General features: G+C 39.7%; 1 protein-coding gene across 6 annotated transcripts in view; it reads right to left on the bottom strand.

Moving 5' to 3' along the window:
• Positions 1 to 12,378, bottom strand: part of CTNND1 (catenin delta 1) — a 43,578-nt gene extending 31,200 nt beyond the window's left edge. For 4 of the 6 annotated variants that reach the window (XM_036880442.2, XM_036880446.2, XM_036880448.2 and 1 more), the window contains exon 1: positions 12,141 to 12,369. The gene's annotated coding sequence lies outside the window, so the exon portion shown is untranslated. Of the gene's footprint in view, positions 1 to 12,140 lie in introns of all 6 variants that reach the window. The other 2 variants (XM_036880449.2, XM_036880447.2) reach the window with 2 other exon arrangements.
• Between the last annotated feature and the right edge of the window lie 5,524 nt (positions 12,379 to 17,902).

Raw genomic sequence — 17,902 nt, forward strand, 5'->3', positions numbered from 1 at the left:
ACATGCAATATACCCAAAAAAAAAGCTTCATAAGGGCAATCTGACCACCACCCTGGATTCAGTCAATGGAACATTCCCACCTGGAGAACTACTTTAGGACATATCCTATGTCATATTCTCTATCGACTGTTTTGTTTTTAAAGTCTTTCAAAGTATTTTATATTCTCTGTCGACTGTTTTTAAAGTCTTTCAAATTCTTATCCCCACAAGCATAAAGTTGATTCCTAAGAGGCGCTGAAGAAAACAAAGGCAGCAGACTCCGCCCTACAAAGAGCAGGATGGGCACCAGCAGGTGCTGGGAGCAAAGCTCTCTCTCTCTCTCTCTCTCTCTCTCTCTCTCTCTCTCTCTCTCTCTCTCTCAGTTGCTTAGTTAGCCCTGGCGGCAGAGAGAGGTCAAGAAAGAGGTCAGCTTTTCCTACTCACTACTTCCCCCTGGAGTGGATCAGGGACTGCTGATTTAGAACTTCATCAGAAAGCAAGCCTAGCTACCTAATGAGGGTCCTTGGCTGATTCCAAGAACGGGATTAATGATACATTTTCCTATTATCTTGCACAAGCCCATTGGACGTTAGCCCTAAAATCCAGAAGCAAAGATGCAGATAGAAGTCAAACTCTACTAGCCAGAGATTCTTGAAATCCAAAGAAGTAACACCCTATGCCCAAGGGGCTCGATTTTCCTTGCGCAAAGCACAGAAAAACGTTCAGCAGAGTTCTCCAACCAGAGGGACATTCCAGGAAACTAGTAATATGCTATCATGTCTCATCTTTTCTCTCCCTTTCTCCTAGACCCCTTCCCCCTTCCTCTTGGATCAGCTAGAGGGCAAAGGGCTGAACCCTGATTTACACAGTACACTATGCAAGAGGAGCCAAGTCTGAAACAGTAAAACTTAGAAAGTTAAATCTGTATCTGTATCTGATGTAACCAGGTGGAAGGAGGTGGGGCAGGAAATATACACAAAAGTCAGCCATTCAATGGCTGGGTAGAAAAGAGAGTATTTAGCAACATGATGCTTTAAAACAGAACTTCAGCAGCAGGCCCTAGCCCACTGCAGGCTCTGTCACTAAAGCACACATGCAAAAAAAAAGGTTAAGATCTCTTACCTAGCGCTGAGTCAGACAAACTCCCTTTTTCTCTCAAGAATAACTGAAAAATTAGTTACAGTTGTTAGTGTTCTTATCCATTTCTCCCTCATTCATAGCCGAAGCCAAATAAACTGGCAGATTAAATACTATAGTGTGAGGTGGTTATACAAGGCAGATAAAAATAGAGTCGAGGAGAAGACTTTTCTGAGATACTTGAAACACAAAGAACAAAGAAGATGGTCGTAAAAGATATGCCCAGACAGAAGTGGACACACCCATATCAATGCTGCGGCTGCTGCTCCAAAAGGATGCTTGGCAGGTTCTCTGCCTTACATTGAGCAGGTGAGACAGAAAGAAGTGCTGACTCAGAAACAGAGTCACCCCAGGGTGTGAGGGAAGGAAGGAGACCAGCAAGGCCAACTGATTACAAATCAGCATGACTTCACCAGAGATCCTAGTTCTATCTCTGGCTGCTGGCAGACATATTTAGAAAACCTACCTAAAAGGAATAATGAATGGGTAAGAATAAAGTCAATGGAAGGGCCCAAGACTTAAGCTGAATACTCAATGGCTGGAAAACCATGAATCTGTTTTGCTAACTTCCCACATACCCCTTTCTCTCCAAATCAGGCCCAAAGCTGAAAGAAATAGAGCAAGGGGAAGTAGAGAAAAGAATGTAATTGGGAAAGGTTTAGCTGTACATTCCAAATAGCCAACATCCCACACAGTATTAAGAGTACCTGAGAATCCAGTCCCCTTACATGAGAGTTCCTGGAACTCTTCTAACACACATCCAATTCCTCAACCATCCCCCACTTCCCCAACCCCCAAACACTCTAAGAAGCGAAAATGAGATAGCCTGATGAAGGCACCAGCTGTTTCCACCACTCTCCCTCCTCCCCAACCCAGACCACAGTTCAGACTCACATCAAACACTTAATACAATTGACTGGCCAGTAGGAAGGAGAGCCTGAACTAAAATAGCAGGAAAAGTGCCAACTGGTCCCACATAGAAGGAATGCTTTCTTGCTCAAATTAAAAATAAGAAACCTCTGTCATCCACTCCCCTCTGCCCAATTATGCTTTCCACAACCTACCCGAGTGGCAACTGGATTTCAGTTTCTTCCCTACAATTTCTTGATCTATTTTCAAATATCAGGGAATAGAGGGGAGGTATAAACCAGAATGTAAATAATGTCTAGGAGATTGGAAAGCTTTGTGGACTGCAACAGCCAAACTTAGTACAGAGCTTGAACATAAGGGGCAAGGAGGCAAAAGCCCACCCAGCAACCCATCTCTGTTTAAAATAAGGAAAGAAGGGAGGAAACATGAGGGTTTGCACTGGAACACTGACAGTAAACTGACTTCCCAAGACATAGGTATCCAGTTAAAAGTATTAACATGATCAGCCCTTCCCCCACCCATATTCCAAGTTGGCCAGTTAGCCAAGGAGGAGGGAAGGAAGCCAGTTACTTCCTTTTCAGACAGGAAGTAACAAGGGCCCTTCCTGTATAGAGTTTTAAACAAACTGTCCAGCTGAGCTTCAATGCTAACATCCTCTCCAGAATTTGTCCCACAATTTCAAAATGGAGACAGGAAATGGAGATTTGGTCTAAGTTTCCCTTCCCCCAAACAAACAAGATCCCCATAGCATACCAAGTGCTAACATAACCCCCAAATGAGGCAGTGACATCTGTAACTAAAACAATACAGAATACAGAAGTAGAAAACTTCAAATTAGCTACCTTCTCATAACTACCACCATGAGGTTGTCTTCTCTACTTCCATACTAATTTAAAAACCGCCCACTTGAGAAATCATAGATATGTAGCTTTATGCCAATGTTCAGGTTTTGTGGTCCTCAAAACTGAGTGATCAAAACCACCTGGGAAGTTTTTTTAAAAAAATGCCTTCTCCCAAATCTACCTCCCCATACCCCACACCTCAATTTCTGGAGGGACTACCCGAGAATTCATGTTTTTAAAAAGTTCTCAAAGTGATTCCAATAGTTAGCTGGTAGAAATCACTGTACTGGCCTATCCCTGACGATCTTCACACCACCACATGCCTCTTGCATAAAGGGCACTGCTTATAAAATCCATTATCTGGGCCTGCTTTACTGTTTATCAGACAGCTCAGATCATTACTCAATCTGCATTAGAGGCCCTTTGGAAGCATGGACTTAAATGTAAGGATGGCTGGAATGACACAGTCCTAAATCCTGTATTCTAGACTCGGAACCTAGAAGGAAAAGCCATCTCACTTCTTGGAACTCCTGAGTTGGCACATTGGAGGCTATCCCTGTTACACTGCAGACTGGATAACCCAGTTATTTTTAAATGACTTAGTTTAACTTTCCACCAAGGAACAAAGAGCTGAGCCATGTTTTCAAAGATTAGTTCCATATTCCATCCCAAAAGAAGCCCAAAGTCCTGAATCTAACATTCAAGACCCTAGATAATCCTAGTCCCATTGGCAATACAATAAAAATGACCAGAAACTCTGGATTCAAGTGTTACCTCTGACACTTATCAAAGGAAGTCACTTTAATTTCTGGTTTGAGTATCAGTAAGTGAGTAGGAAAATGTTTTTAGAAGAACCACAAAGAGAAGTACTTCCACAAGGAAACACGTGTCACTAAAGATTTAGGAAAGGACAGCATTCAAAGTCATACTTTCCAGACAACTACAAACATGTATAAATGTTGAAGTAATATGTATCAAGCAGTTATTTAAAGCAACTGCAACATTTTAGGTAATCCACGATTGCCTAGAGTATTTCCTGTGCAAGATGATATCATTACCTGACCAAAGGAGAAGGGGATGGAAAGGAATAAAATGTTTCCTGACTGAGGTCATCAAGGATGATACTGAGCAACAGGGTTAACAACTACTTAGGTATAATTAAAGGGAAAACAGAGGGTAACCAGGTCAAATTGCAGAGCTAAACTCCAAACTAAGAGAGAAAGAAGAAGACAGACCCTTTCATTGAAGGACAGACTAACTAAACCAGAAATCCTGAAGACAAGTAAGAATGGGTGATTCAAAACACAAGTACTCTGGTAATCATATAACCTTTTACTTTCCTATGTGGGGTTGCCACAGAACATGAATCACGTCAACCAGGCCAAGTGGCTCAGTGTATGCTTTCATAACCCCTACTGATTAAACAATGCATACAGAAAGGAAAAACATACATACAGTTAGTTATCAGGGGCAATCAACCCCCCCTGATGTGCAGACAGAAATATCAATATGGTGACTTATAAAGTGTGCCCTGAAGCCATTAAATCCCAATAATTAGGGCTTTGGGGAAGCAGAAGCTTTTTGGTTAAAAAAGCTAAAGGAAAAAATGGGGCAAGCATTATTTGGTCATAAACCAAACCAAGAAATGTACTCAAAAGGAAACTGTACCAGATCTAAGCCATCACTTCTGTTCATAGAAAACTGACTATATAGGTAAGAAGATGGAGAGATTCATTTCTCTATGGAAGAAAATTTTGACCTCACTTCCCAAACACATACAAGTTTATCCTAAGTAGTTACTCTACTATTATCATTCTCCAAGATAAGGGGCATGGAAACCTATGCAAAATCTGCTACTCTGAAAATTATGCACTGACTATACTCACATGGAACTTCCTCAATGTAACAAAGACGGAGGCTGGGTCAGGTGTTAGCTCAATTCCTTACAAAGAACACACAAAAGATTAACAGCTGTTGTCTCTGGGGTGAAATGATGAGACAACTTTTCTTTGTACTATACAGTTCATGATCAGGTCCTATAATATCCCCTTTCCCCAACACATACCCATTGGACCTCTCTGAATAAGTCTACTTTCCCATCTCTCTTGCTCACAGGTAACAACCAGTCTCAGGATCTTTGCACTTTCTACTCATAACTACATTACCTCACCCTAATTTATTTTAGGTTCTCTCTCAAATATACCTTATAGTGAGGCCTTCCGTGACCTCTACATATTAAAAAACCTCACTCCCACACTTGCACTTCTTAATTACCACCGTACATATTTTGCTCTATTTTTTTCCCCAAGTTTCATTACATTCTGACATACTATGTATCTACTTATTTATTATATGTCTTTTCCAACTAGAATGGAAGCTCTATGAGATCTATTTGGTGCACTGCTGGATTCCAGTGCATGTCATACAGCAGGCTCTCACATTTCTTTTGAATTAAGATGTCTTACTTTTTCAATGAAAACAAAACATTTTAGAAAAAGAAACCAAATTTGTTTCATTTTTTTCCTTCTATACTTCTTTCTAATTGTGGTTTTAGTATCTCCTATAGCCTTAATCTGCAGGTGTGGATGACCTTCAGCAGGGTAAGCATTCAAATGGCCAATTTTGCTCTTGTTTACAAAATCGTCAATGGAGAGCAGAATAGCAGAGAGGTTATAGAACTTCCCCCATTCAAACAAAGAAAGGGTGGAAAGAAATCAGACTGGCACCAATTTCTCCTTTAAAATAGAATACTCTATTTTAAAAGTGTGCTGAATATACACCAGCTACTTTACTTCAATAATATTTAACTTCACTTGCAATGAAATGGGAACTGTAGGTGCTCTGATAAAGTATTGAAAAAGTTGACCTAGCTTCTCTATCTTATGTACTCAATCATCAGAATGTATTTCAGTTTCTTAAAACGTAAGCTCTCTAAAACAAAAATATTTTCACTCCACAAAAAGACCTCTCAATGTGCTGCTACATTCCATTATAAAACAACAAGGGAAGCACACATTAAACTGGTTAGCTTACTCTAGGAAAAGTACATTTCTTTTGCTTTCTGTCCACTGAACCAAAAATGAGTAATTAATTAGTACATGTAGATGACATCTGAAAATCAAAAAGATTCAAAAATTTTTGAATTATTGAGAGATCAGTCCTCTTGAATCATGACAATTAATCCTAATCTAGATCACACTGAAATAAACCAGAAGCAGTATCCTAGTATTTGTACCTTTAGCACATGAATACAATTTATTCAATAATAAGAATCAGAAACTTCTACAAGTGTTAAGTGAGGCAACCCGATGCCCATGATGCCCATCAACTTAAGAAGGAAAACAGAGAGGCGGGAGGCAGAGACACAAACGGAGATACACCAGAGAACCAGAAAATGAGAACGAGAAAACGCTGGAGAATCAGTAGAGGGGAATGTGGGTTAAAAAAATGTGAAGAGAGGGGAAGGGAGTTATGATAAGAAACGAGTGTCAACAGAAATTATTTTAAATATTATTCAGAACAGGAGTTTCATGCGTTATTTATTATGAAGGAAAAAGATGGAAAACTGTAGGCTGAAAGAAACCTAAAAGCTTCTAGGCATGGCTGCATCTAACATATACACATTTCCCACAGGCTACAGACCTCTTCCTTAGAAGGACACTTCTCACAGGTAGCACTGATGAACTCAAAATTCCTACATGTCCCAGCTTTGCAAATGTCCACAAATAGGGGTTGAAAATAAAGAGTGTTTCCTGAACATGAAAAGAGGTTTATTTCAAGAAAAGACTTAGTAAATGCCTGCCTTCATTCCTATGTAACTGCTTCCTGTACACCATTTATAACTGAATGTTATCCTACAAAATCGTGGTTTGACAAGTGAGACTTCAATCTGGTTCAAATTCAAAAATAATAAACTCAAAAAAAGCTTTTCCAACCCATTTTCTGCCAAAATTTTAAAAGGTGCACCCTTGGATGCTGAAGTTCTGTCTGTCTGTAAGTACAAAAAGGTGGGAGAAACATGTACTGCTGTTTTTTTCTTAACGTACCAAGTCTCTGAGGAAAATTACTGCAAGATACTCCAGCTTTACCACTTGTTTCTCTTCCCCACTCATACTTCACTTGACTTTCTTAAAAGTTATACATTCCCATAGCACCCTTATTTTGGACAACCAAGCTCACATAGTTCCCCAAACTTGTCTGTTACTAAAGACACCTTTTTCCCATTAAATAAAAAAGCTAGCTTACCCAGCCAGGAAGGCCATTTATTCTGTAATATAAGCATCTCTATCTACCATAGAATTTCAAGTTTTAAAAAAACTTAAAGGGTATTTAGCCTAACAGACAAAAGATGTTTGAATTATTTAAAGCATGCACTCTAGTAGCAAACACAGGTATTAACCATGAGCTGAGCACCAGTCTATGAACTTTACATATATTAAATCACTTAATTGTCACAATTCTATGAGATGGTTAATATTATTATCCTCATTTTACAGACAAGAAGACCAGGGAATAGAACAACTAAACAATTTTCCAAGGTTACACGGCTAGCAAGTGGCAGGGCAAGATTTGAACACAGTCTGGCTCCAGATTCATGCTCTTAATCACTATCCTATGCTACCTGGCCTCTCCATATTTGTGAACTCCCAGATTGGAAATTCCCTGTTTGGTCAGCATACTGATCAAAAAACATAGAATAATAAAACACTTGTGACAAAACTGGTGCCTAGGTTAACGAAGGATACACAAGAGTTATTGTGTTATTGCAATGTTCTATGAGCTTGAAATTTTTTCAAAATAAAAAGTTAAAAGTTGCTTTAATCATCGTATAACAAGACAGGTTTTGTGAAAGTGAAGACCAAATTACCTACTGGCGAGTAAAGAAGGCTTTAAGAAAACTCGGGATCCTTTTAATGTGCCTGCTATATGCCTGATCTCATTTCCACACACCAACCATCAGACATGAAGGACTCACTGAGAAGTGGCTCTAAAAATGAGGAACACTGTTCCTGAAGCAGAATAGTTCATGTGGACTCCATTCTCAGTGCTTAACATTTAATACCAACAATAGGCAATTTCAAGTAGAATTAGGTGGAAAAAATTGCCTCCAAAAACACACAATACAATATTACTAAATACAAATCAATCCATACCCTACGTCCCCCTTGTTTTAATCAGAACATCTGTAATTCCCTTCTCACCATCTCTCTGCTGGACTGTATCAATGTTCTCTATGGGAATCCTTGGTGGCAGCACAGAGCAATCCCTATTTTCAGCTTCTGATGGCATTTAACCCCTTTTTTGAGGAAAAGAACAGCAAATCACATACTGATCACCTATGGTTCATTCCTTAAGGCAAGTTTCTTGCTAGTATTCTAAATTGTCCAGGAAAATTAATTTGGGTTCTTATAAAATCATAAACTTCCCAATAAACTTTGTGAACAAAATCTGAAGTTTCATGGCAGAAGCAGTGAAAAAAATGCAATTATATCCAAACATACTTTCAAACACTTATGTTCAAAACTATCAACCCAAGCTTCTTATGTTTTCATTAATAAGTATAAAAATCACTCACTCCCATCATGGCTGAAAGCAATACTACCTGGCTGTTGCCTTCATATGTTCTAGGTAACCAGTTCCTCTCCCTGAAAAAATGGCTTAAGGCTTAAAAAACATTTAAGGTTTCAGTGGTTGAAGTTAACAGCTGCCTATATTATGAAATGAACTGAGTAGAGCCCTTACTTTTTAAACTATTCTTTGGACTACTTGCCCAGAAAGGAAACAGAATTAAAGAAAAAATGTTAAATCTTCAATTACTTCCAGAAACTTTACTTAAAAATGGAAGGTAGGAGATGCAAAAAGGTTGAACTACAAACTACAGTAGAAGTTTCAATATTATATAACAGTTTTATTGATCTATGTTGTATTGCTTTCTTTCTCGACTTCCTTCCAGCCTTCCTTAAACGGAAGTCCCTCACCAATTCCCATCAAGTACTTCATTTACCCAGGGCTTACTGAGCACCTCAGTATATGCCAGACACTAAAGGAGGTGCCAAGAGGATACAGAGGTTAAGACAGTCCCTACACTCAAGCAGCTCACAGTCAAAAAAGTTACAAATAAGTGGACAATTTTGATACAGCGTGATAAACATCATTTGAACTATTGCTACAAGCCTGTTCCTGAAAGTTGGCAGTATTGTTCCAAACTACATGCCCGAAAATTCTCTGGAAGAAGAAATTCCTCTGATAATCAAATGAAGTTTGAGGCATTTCTGGGAAGTTTAAGAAGTTAAGGACAGCAATGATACACATATGGAATGACTCCTGTCCTAAAGACTGAGATAATATCCATTCCAGCATATCCAGCTCCCCATGGGCTATAAAGAAAATGCATTTTTTACATACATTATCCCACCATGGAGGGAGCTGCATATCTAAGTGAGGACTGACCCTCTGCAAGATTAAACAGTCCTGCCTCTGGCAAGAGCTCATTTTAGTTCTGGCTCATTTCTACTCTCTCTGGAGAAAGGCAGTGTATTAGTGGTTAAGTCCATGGACTTTGTAGTCACTCAGACCAAGGTTTAATCCTGGCCTTGGCCACTTACAGGCAATGTGATTTTTCAGCAAACCTCAGCTTCTCTGAGGCTTAAATTCCTTTCTTTAAAAAACGTTGTTGTGGGAAATTAAGTAAATAGTTTACGCAAAATGCTTAGCACACAGTAAAAGAAACAAGGGGGTTGTTACAACTTCTTGTGAATCTAGTATTATTTCCAAATAAAACATTTTAAAAGGTCGGGGTAGGGGGCAGTTTGGGACAGGGCTGGCACTAACAGCTGACCATCAGATACCAAAATAGAAAGCAAAGCAATACATTATACAAAGCTAATTATTTTGTTATTCCAATTGACTAGTGATCTGTGCTTAATTTATTTATATCCATCCTGTCTCACCCATCCCTAGAGAGCAACTACCTCATAAACCTCAGGCTGATTTGCAATTACTCAGTTGCTGTTTTTTTTAAGGATCTCCAATAGTCACAATCTTTACAATAGCTGAGAGAACGTGTTCTAGCCCCTTTGACTCTCCATATAAGGACCCTAAGGCACTAGAACCCCAACCACCCAAAGACACCCCCACCTAAAACACAGGCCATTCCTTAGTCATATAACAAAGAAACCAACAGTATTTAGGAGTCAAGCAAGAAGAGAAAAATCTGCACAACACATACTTACTTGTCATTTTTTACTCCCAAAATAAATTGTGGAGCCAAACAAAAAATAAATGACTTACTTCCTTGCACCTCTTACATTTCCTGAAAGAACTAGTAGAGGTGAGGTAAAACACAAATCTCCCATCTTATCATCCAAAAGGCTTTACAGTATATACACCAATCAAAACAATGCCTCAGTTCGTGGAAACAGTCCTGGCCGCTAGTTAACGAGGATGCTCACTGCAGCTACACAAAGCCCAATATTTAAAGCTGGACCCACACCACCACCAGTCAGTCATCCAGAACCTGTTTCCAAACTGCCTTTGTACTCAAGACTCCCTCATCCCTCCCCCTAAAGGCTGAGTGGGGAACCCACACTCTGGCAGCAACAGGGCCAACCCTCCAAACATCCACTGGGAAGCTCCCTCGGCTGGACTCAGGGCAGGGGGGGACATTTTAAAGAAAATTTGAAAAATATTAAATAAGAACTGCAGTCCAACGGACTGTACACATTGTCTCTTCTTTTAAAACTGCATTTACTATAATTATAGATCCAGATATTAAAATTTTGCTACAGCTCTAACACAGATTTTATTAAAAGGAGGAACAAAGTTCTGTTTCCTCTGAAGCCACAACCTCACAAGAATGAAATCATCTTTCAAGAAATACTCTCCTTATAGAAAAGAAATTCAAGGAAGTGTTCTCATCTAAAAAAAAACTGAGGGGGGAGCACAAAATCAGAGGATTATTAAAGATACATACCATTTGAAAGCTAATGAGCAGCTTACACATTAAGGCCCATCTTCTTATAATTAGGGCAGTATCTATTCTAGCTATAATTTTCAGACCAATTCGCATTTTCAAACATTTTCAAAGGGAGAAGAGAACACCCAGTTTTCAGCTACTGATGAGTTGGCTATATAATTATCTAGAATCAGTATTTCTGCAAGAATGTATTTGGAAAAACAAAATCAAAACAAACCTTAAGATTAAATATAGGATATGCAAGCACAGTCATGGGCCTTTGGCTGTTAAAAGATTAATGATTTCACGGCAAATTAACCAAACAAATAACTCACCCCAAGAAAACAACTTTCAGTTTGGTTTAAAAAGAGTAATTCCCCTTGTGCTTTCTCAAATACATTCTAAACACTAAAGTTTGTAGTAAGTCTTTTCTTTAAGCCTAACCTTATTTAATCCATGGCTCTTTCAGAGAGCACAAAGCTAAAAATATTTCCAGGTGTGCTGCCACTTTATTCAGGTGAACTAAAAAAAGCACGATTAGAATTTCCTTATACCTTTAAGCACAGAAACCAATGTTTTCGTATTTGCAAACTGAACATACAACACCTCAACAAATCTTTACCGTCAAAGGTAATTTTAGGAGGAAAGGGATGGTGATTCAGTTTACATACATTCATTTGTTTTATTTTATAAGGCAATGCAGGGAGACTACTGTCTAGCAGGAGAATGCGGCTCCCACCCAGAGCACCTGGAAAAGTGAAAGAGGGATCCACCCAGGAACAACAGGGCTGAAACCGATCTGGGCTGTTCAAACTCTCTGGGGGAAAAAACACACGACCTTAAATTTAAGCTGCAAAGCTCCCTGTAAGTTTCCACTACCACCAATGTAATGATAAAAAAAGTTTTGAAACATATGAACAACCATCTGTATAACTAGCTTCCGACCTGGACAAATTCCTTTCCCAACCCACAAGCAACATGCCAAAAAAAGCCAACTTTGGTTTGGGCTCTGAAAACAGAAGTTAGCTTAATCCAGAAAAAAATCAAATCAAATCAAAGCACACACCAAAATGTAAAAGTACTGAGTTGCTCTCACCCCTCTCAATCTATTCATTTCCCTATATCAGAGACACCTGGAAGTTTGTTTCCGGGTCTTGAATATTTTACCCTTTTTGAATATAATAAAATACCAAAATTCCCCAAAGTTAGTAGAAAGAAAAATTAATAATTGCTTAGAAGTCGCCCGTCAGCACAGCAGACTCTCGTTTTTAAATTCCCTCTAGTTACCGTAAGACAAAAATCCGACTTGGCTTATCCTCTTTACTCGTCTTTAAACACATTCTTTAAAAGGCACACACCTCAAATGTGGACTTCTAAAAACCAATCCTTTAAGAAAGAAACCCACGGCTTCGTCACAGTGCTGAGAAAGACAAATCCAACAAGGCAGTAGATTTTTCGCCACCTCTTCCTCCTTTCAGAATCTTTCCTGCTCTTCTTTCTCTCTCCCCTCTTTTTTTTCTCTCAGATCCAACACCTAAAATGGAAGTTGCACCCAGCCAAAGGCTAGGGAGCCTGGGTGGTGACAAACTGATCTGGCAGCCCTACCCCCTCGCTTTCCTAAGTGATGTCAGCCCCTGAGAACTTCCAATAGGAGCCAGGCATAAATCAGGGAGCTGATTTTATCCAATAGGAAACTTTATTATAGGAAATTAAAAAAAAAAGAAAGAAAAGAAAAGGAGAGAGGAACAGGGAAGTTTTATATATATATATATATATATATATATATATATATATATATATACATATACATATTTATATTTAAAGTGCAGACTGTACAATCTCTGAGGAATTAGGGCAGAGCTGGCGGGGAAGTAGGGGGGCCAAAGGCACAAGGGCTTTTTAGAATGGCATGGCTGAGCCTCGGTCCTCTTTGATGGTGGGGTTCTTGCTCCCTCTCCCTTTCCGGGTGAGGAAATGAAAAGAGCTGATTTTATTTGCCTGGTGCTGTTCGGTTTGTAGCCTTCTACCTCAAAGCATTTTCTCCAAAGAAGACAGGAAGGGAAAGAGAGAGAAATCCTAGATACAGTACTACAGTGTATTCATTAGGATGGTAGGGGATATCTGAGGTAAACTTTTACTTTTATTGTTTTGGTTTAACTACATTAAAACTAATCAGAAAAAAAAAAAAGTGCCTGGACTTGTTAACAGTTTTTAGTGTCTATACTTTCAACTAGGAGGCTGAATCTACAGGGCTGGTGAGGAAACTCACATCTTCCCATTTGTCCCCAGATACTGTGGGTTTGAGGGGAGAATAAATGGAATCCAATTAAAAAGCAATATATTTAAAGGATATAACATGTGTAAAGAAAAGTCTCACATCAAGAAAATTGAATTTCTTTGTGAACTTCAAGCTTAAGATGATCTAGTTCATACATTCTTTTTCTACACATGACCCAGAGGATTATATAAGTATTCTTTTTCTGATATTATGTTCCTAGACTGTTAGGCCATGAAGGACAGAGATTTGGAATTTTTTGTACATGCTTGATAAAGATTAATAATATTTAGTTATTCAGGGGTTATTATATGAAAATGATAATGATGAAATGAAAATTTCTCTTTTCTTTCTTACTGAAAAGTCTAATATCTAGACTGTTGCCAAATGAATCTTCATAAAGCTTTCATAATCTAGAAATAATGCTTAGGAGCTTAGGTTCTGCAGTCAGACTGCCTGGCTTCAAACCTTCCTCCTAAGCACACTTACTCAAGTAAATGTACTATGACATGACCTTGAACAAATTATATAATCTCTCTGTACTTTGGTTTCCTTAACTATAAAATGGAGATAATAACTCTCTCTCTCTGACAGGACTGTTGTCAGAATTAAAATACACATAAAGTTCTTAAAACAGTGTATGGTATATAGGATAAACTCACCAAGAATGAGTTATTGTTATTACCAGCATCTACCCCACCCAAAAACCTGCAGGGGCTCACATTTGCCCACTAAAAGCAACCAATGATGGAGCACCTATCAAATGAGAGGCACTTTGCCCTCATTATCTCTAACTTCTAAAACGCCACCATGGAGACAGTATTACCACCATTTTACAGATGAGGAAATCAAGGCTCAGCAAGACTAAAAAACCTTCCTGAGCTCATGTGGCCAAGTGAGCCCCTCATCAATCTGACTCCAAAGCCTATGCTCTTTACATCACCTTACGCTGTGGTTAAGATGAAAGCCAAGTTTCTTGTCTGCTTTAAGGTGCCACATTTACTCATTCAGTACATTACAGTAACACACACTAACGGTAACTGTTCCTTATCTATCTAAACTGGAATTCCACTCCTTCCCAGCATGAATGTGCCCTTCTAATCAGGCTCATCTAGTCATTATCCACCCCCTCATATTTGGTCTGTAGTCTCACAGACCCTATTTGGTCTAAAGTGGCCAAAAGGATTTCTCTCAGAAATGCTGTAAGACCAAACAGGCATCACACACTTGTTTGATAGGCTTTAAAAAACTCCAACGGGAAATAAGTATATTCAACAGAGAAAGAGAGAGCCTTTACCCTCATCTAAGAATCTTTTATTACTTTTGCACTTTTTTACCTCTGTTTCCCATCTATTCCTGGTCCTCTATAGCAAGTTCAAAGCCAAAATCATTGCCAAAGGAAAACAATCAGCACAAGACATGTATGTCAAGTCACTGGTTCCTAGATCAGAACCATAATCTAAAATATTCTATAATTTTCTAGAGATAAACTGCTTTTCTTTCATATCACCAGTAACAACTTGCAAGTATTTTGCCTTCCTTTTTAGTGTGTGTGTTTTCCTGTCTCTTCCACCAGAAGATAAGCTCCATGAAGGCATGAACAGTGTCTTCCTAGTTCATGGTATATCCCCAGAGCTCAGCCTTATATCTCATATTTAACAACAGATGAATGAGTAAAAGAAGTCTCTTGGCTAACTAGTTATGCAATCCTGGACAAGTCATTTAACATTAATTTATAGATAACATCCAAAATAAAATTATATAAAAACCAGAAAAGATAACTCAGTGGTTTAAAAGTTGTTAAAATTTCAATTTATCTGAAACATCTATCTCCAAATAAAGCATAACAGGGATTATTACTCACAGAGGAAAAAAACTGTTTATATTCAATTAATAGAAAATAAAAAGCGTAGTTCCAGTTGGTTATTTTGAGCACCTACTGTGGGTGATATACTCTTCTAGATGTCAAGGATAAAGAGATCCATAAGTTTCCTGCTCTCAAAAAGCTTACATTCTAATGGGTGGAAAGATAAGATTAAACAGTAAGATGTTAGATGAAGCACCATGCAGAGATTTAAAACAGACCAATGAGAATGACTTGTAGCTGTTCCAGATTGCACATCATGGACAACTTTCCGCAGAAGTGACATTTAAGTTGAAATGTGAATGGTTAAGAAGCAGCAACCATGAAAAGGTATGAGCCGATAAGTAGTGATGGCAAAGCCCTAAAGTGTGGGGCTGAAACACACTGGATTCAGCAGAACCTGTTGGAAATCAGAAGGGGGTGATCGACAGGAATCAGAGTATGAGGACTTTTATAGGTTAGAGAAAGGAGTTTTGATTTCATTCTTAAGTACTGGAAAGCCTGTGGAAGTTTTAAACAGCAGAATGACAAGACCTAACTCACACTTTGAAAAGATCTATTGGCTTATGTGACAAATTGATTTAAAGGACGGACAAGAGTAAAAGCAAGGAAATTAGAGAAGATCCAGTTGCAGTGACATGGAGTTAACTACAATGGTAGCAGTAAAAATGGAGAAAAGTCAATGGATTGAGAATAGGTTTAGAGATACAAGGCTGTTTTTTGTTTTGGGGGGGGAGGCTCTTTCCTTCTTTTATTTTTGGTTTTGTTTTGTTTTTAATGCATAGAATATTACATTCAGTGCTTAGTTTTACAACTCTCAAAGCTTAACTTCCACAGCCACAAACCATCACACTTACACACAAAGGAAAACAAGATACCATAAAATAGTGAAAGATTAAGAGCTAGGCAATAAAATTGTGTTAAAAAAATAAATATTAAAAGCCTTATATAGGGCTGAGTGTTGCGCTGTGATGACTCTACTTCTGAAACAGACTAAGATTATAAATGCCAAGGAGAGGAAATGAAAAAAAATTCAACTCCAAAAAAACCCTGGCTATCAATACAGAGGAAACAAAATATTTTTACTCCTTTCTACCCTCTGGTGGCTACACATTACCATTCAGTTTATCATTTTTGAAGCCCTGGGTGGGATGGCCATTTATCATTCCCTTTAGAAATTCTATTACATAAGATTTAACTAAAATAGTGTTGGATTAAAAAAAACACACAAGAAGTCTTCTCTATTTCTTGAAAATCAAGCTAATACTGATAACAATATATTTATGAAGGGATATAGTATTTATATTTTCCTTAAAACTCCTTAATACTAATCAAGTCTTAATTCCACAGTAACAGATGCCATAAACAAGCATTTTTCTGCCTTTTTTTTCTTGCTTGCTTTCTTGTGCATGTGTGTGCTGACAACATATAAAATCTGTTCTCCTTCTGCTAAGTTTTATGTCCTTTCACGAATTGCTTCCTCTTCAAAATACGACAACTGCAACCAAAAATGTTTTCTGCTTCTTTTTTTTTTTTTCCCCCGCATTAAGAGCAAAGGCCTCAAACTACGGAAAGTATGACCTGACTTGGAAATGCACTCCCCCACCCCATATTTCAATCTCAGCTTCAATCCCTTTTGAAAAGATGTTAGACATCAGTGGAGACATATTGGAGCAAACTATACCCCTCACCTCTTTCTGTTTTGTTCCTTTGCAGGTTCCCCTTCTCTCAGGCATCGGTTCAGCCTACAGCTGGCCTCAGCGGGGAGCCGCTCCGTGTTTATCACCACACACTGTGCCCAGTGGCCTGGGAGGCGGCCATCTTCATCCGGAGCTGGACATCATGCAACGTCTCACTGAAGCCAGGCCCCGGGTCCTAAATCACACAGGGGAAGGAACCTCTGCCCAGATTTATAACGTGGGTTGGCGTTCTCTACCTGTTTAATCTTGAGATCGTTTAGTTTTTGGTATCATCCCTGAAAACAGCTCTTTCTAGTTAGGAAGTGCGCTAAATAAATCATCTCTGGAAGAGCACCAGAGCCCACTCCAGATCGGAAGTTCTGCAAGCCCCTCGTCACCAGTTCTCCGAGATTTGGGGTTGTTGTGGAATCTGAAAGACTTTAATTCAGAAGCTAGCCCAATGACCTTGTTCCAGAACATCCCTGGCCTCAGGAGATATCTAGGTTAGAAATATGGGGGACAAAGCACGAATGGAGCCATCCAGAGGTTTTTTCCTCCAGGAAGCCCGGCGTGCTGGCAAGGCCAACACAGTTCGCAGCCTCTTTAAAGAGAAGACGGAGGTGGCCTTCAATGGCCTTACAACCCGCCCGACGGGAGAGTCCCGACTCTCTTTTCGGTGTGTTTTCATCGGGTGCCAAGGGAGAAAACACCTCCCAGGAGAATTCCTCCCGAGCGGACCCTTCCCCCTACCTCTGGCCGCAGCCCGGATTTTCCTCAGACCTCAAGTCCCTCGAGACTTAGCCTCCCGCCGAAAGCGCTCCTCACCCTGTGATTGGCCCTCCGGGGATCCTTCGGCCAATGGGATGACGTATCAGGCTGTCGTAAGCCGAGAGCGGGGGAAGGAGGAAGGACGTCGGGCTATCGCAACGCGCCCTGAACAAGGTTGGCCCCGCGAGGTGGATGGCGCTTGGCCGCGTACCGCGTAATCTCAGGCCCTCGCCGTCACCACCTCCCAGTGCATGAGGGTACCAGGATCTGCAGCGGTGCGAGGACACCAGGGAGTGGCTGCAAAGCCCGTGCGGCAGGAAGTGGCAGAGAGGGGAGAACCCTGAATTCGGGCCTCCAGAGCCCCCACGCTCCATTCCCAGAAACCTTTGTGCCAAGAGGTCTGTGTTCAAAGGAGTTGGGCCAGGGCACCCGGAGCGTGCGGGGCACCCAGCTTTGCAGGGCCTCCTCTGAAGCCCCGCTTTTTCCGCCAAACCCTATTCCCTTGCTTCTGGAGGGAAGAGGAAACCCTCAGGC

The sequence above is a fragment of the Manis pentadactyla genome, chromosome 9 (assembly GCF_030020395.1).
Source record: "Manis pentadactyla isolate mManPen7 chromosome 9, mManPen7.hap1, whole genome shotgun sequence".
NCBI lineage: Eukaryota > Metazoa > Chordata > Mammalia > Pholidota > Manidae > Manis > Manis pentadactyla.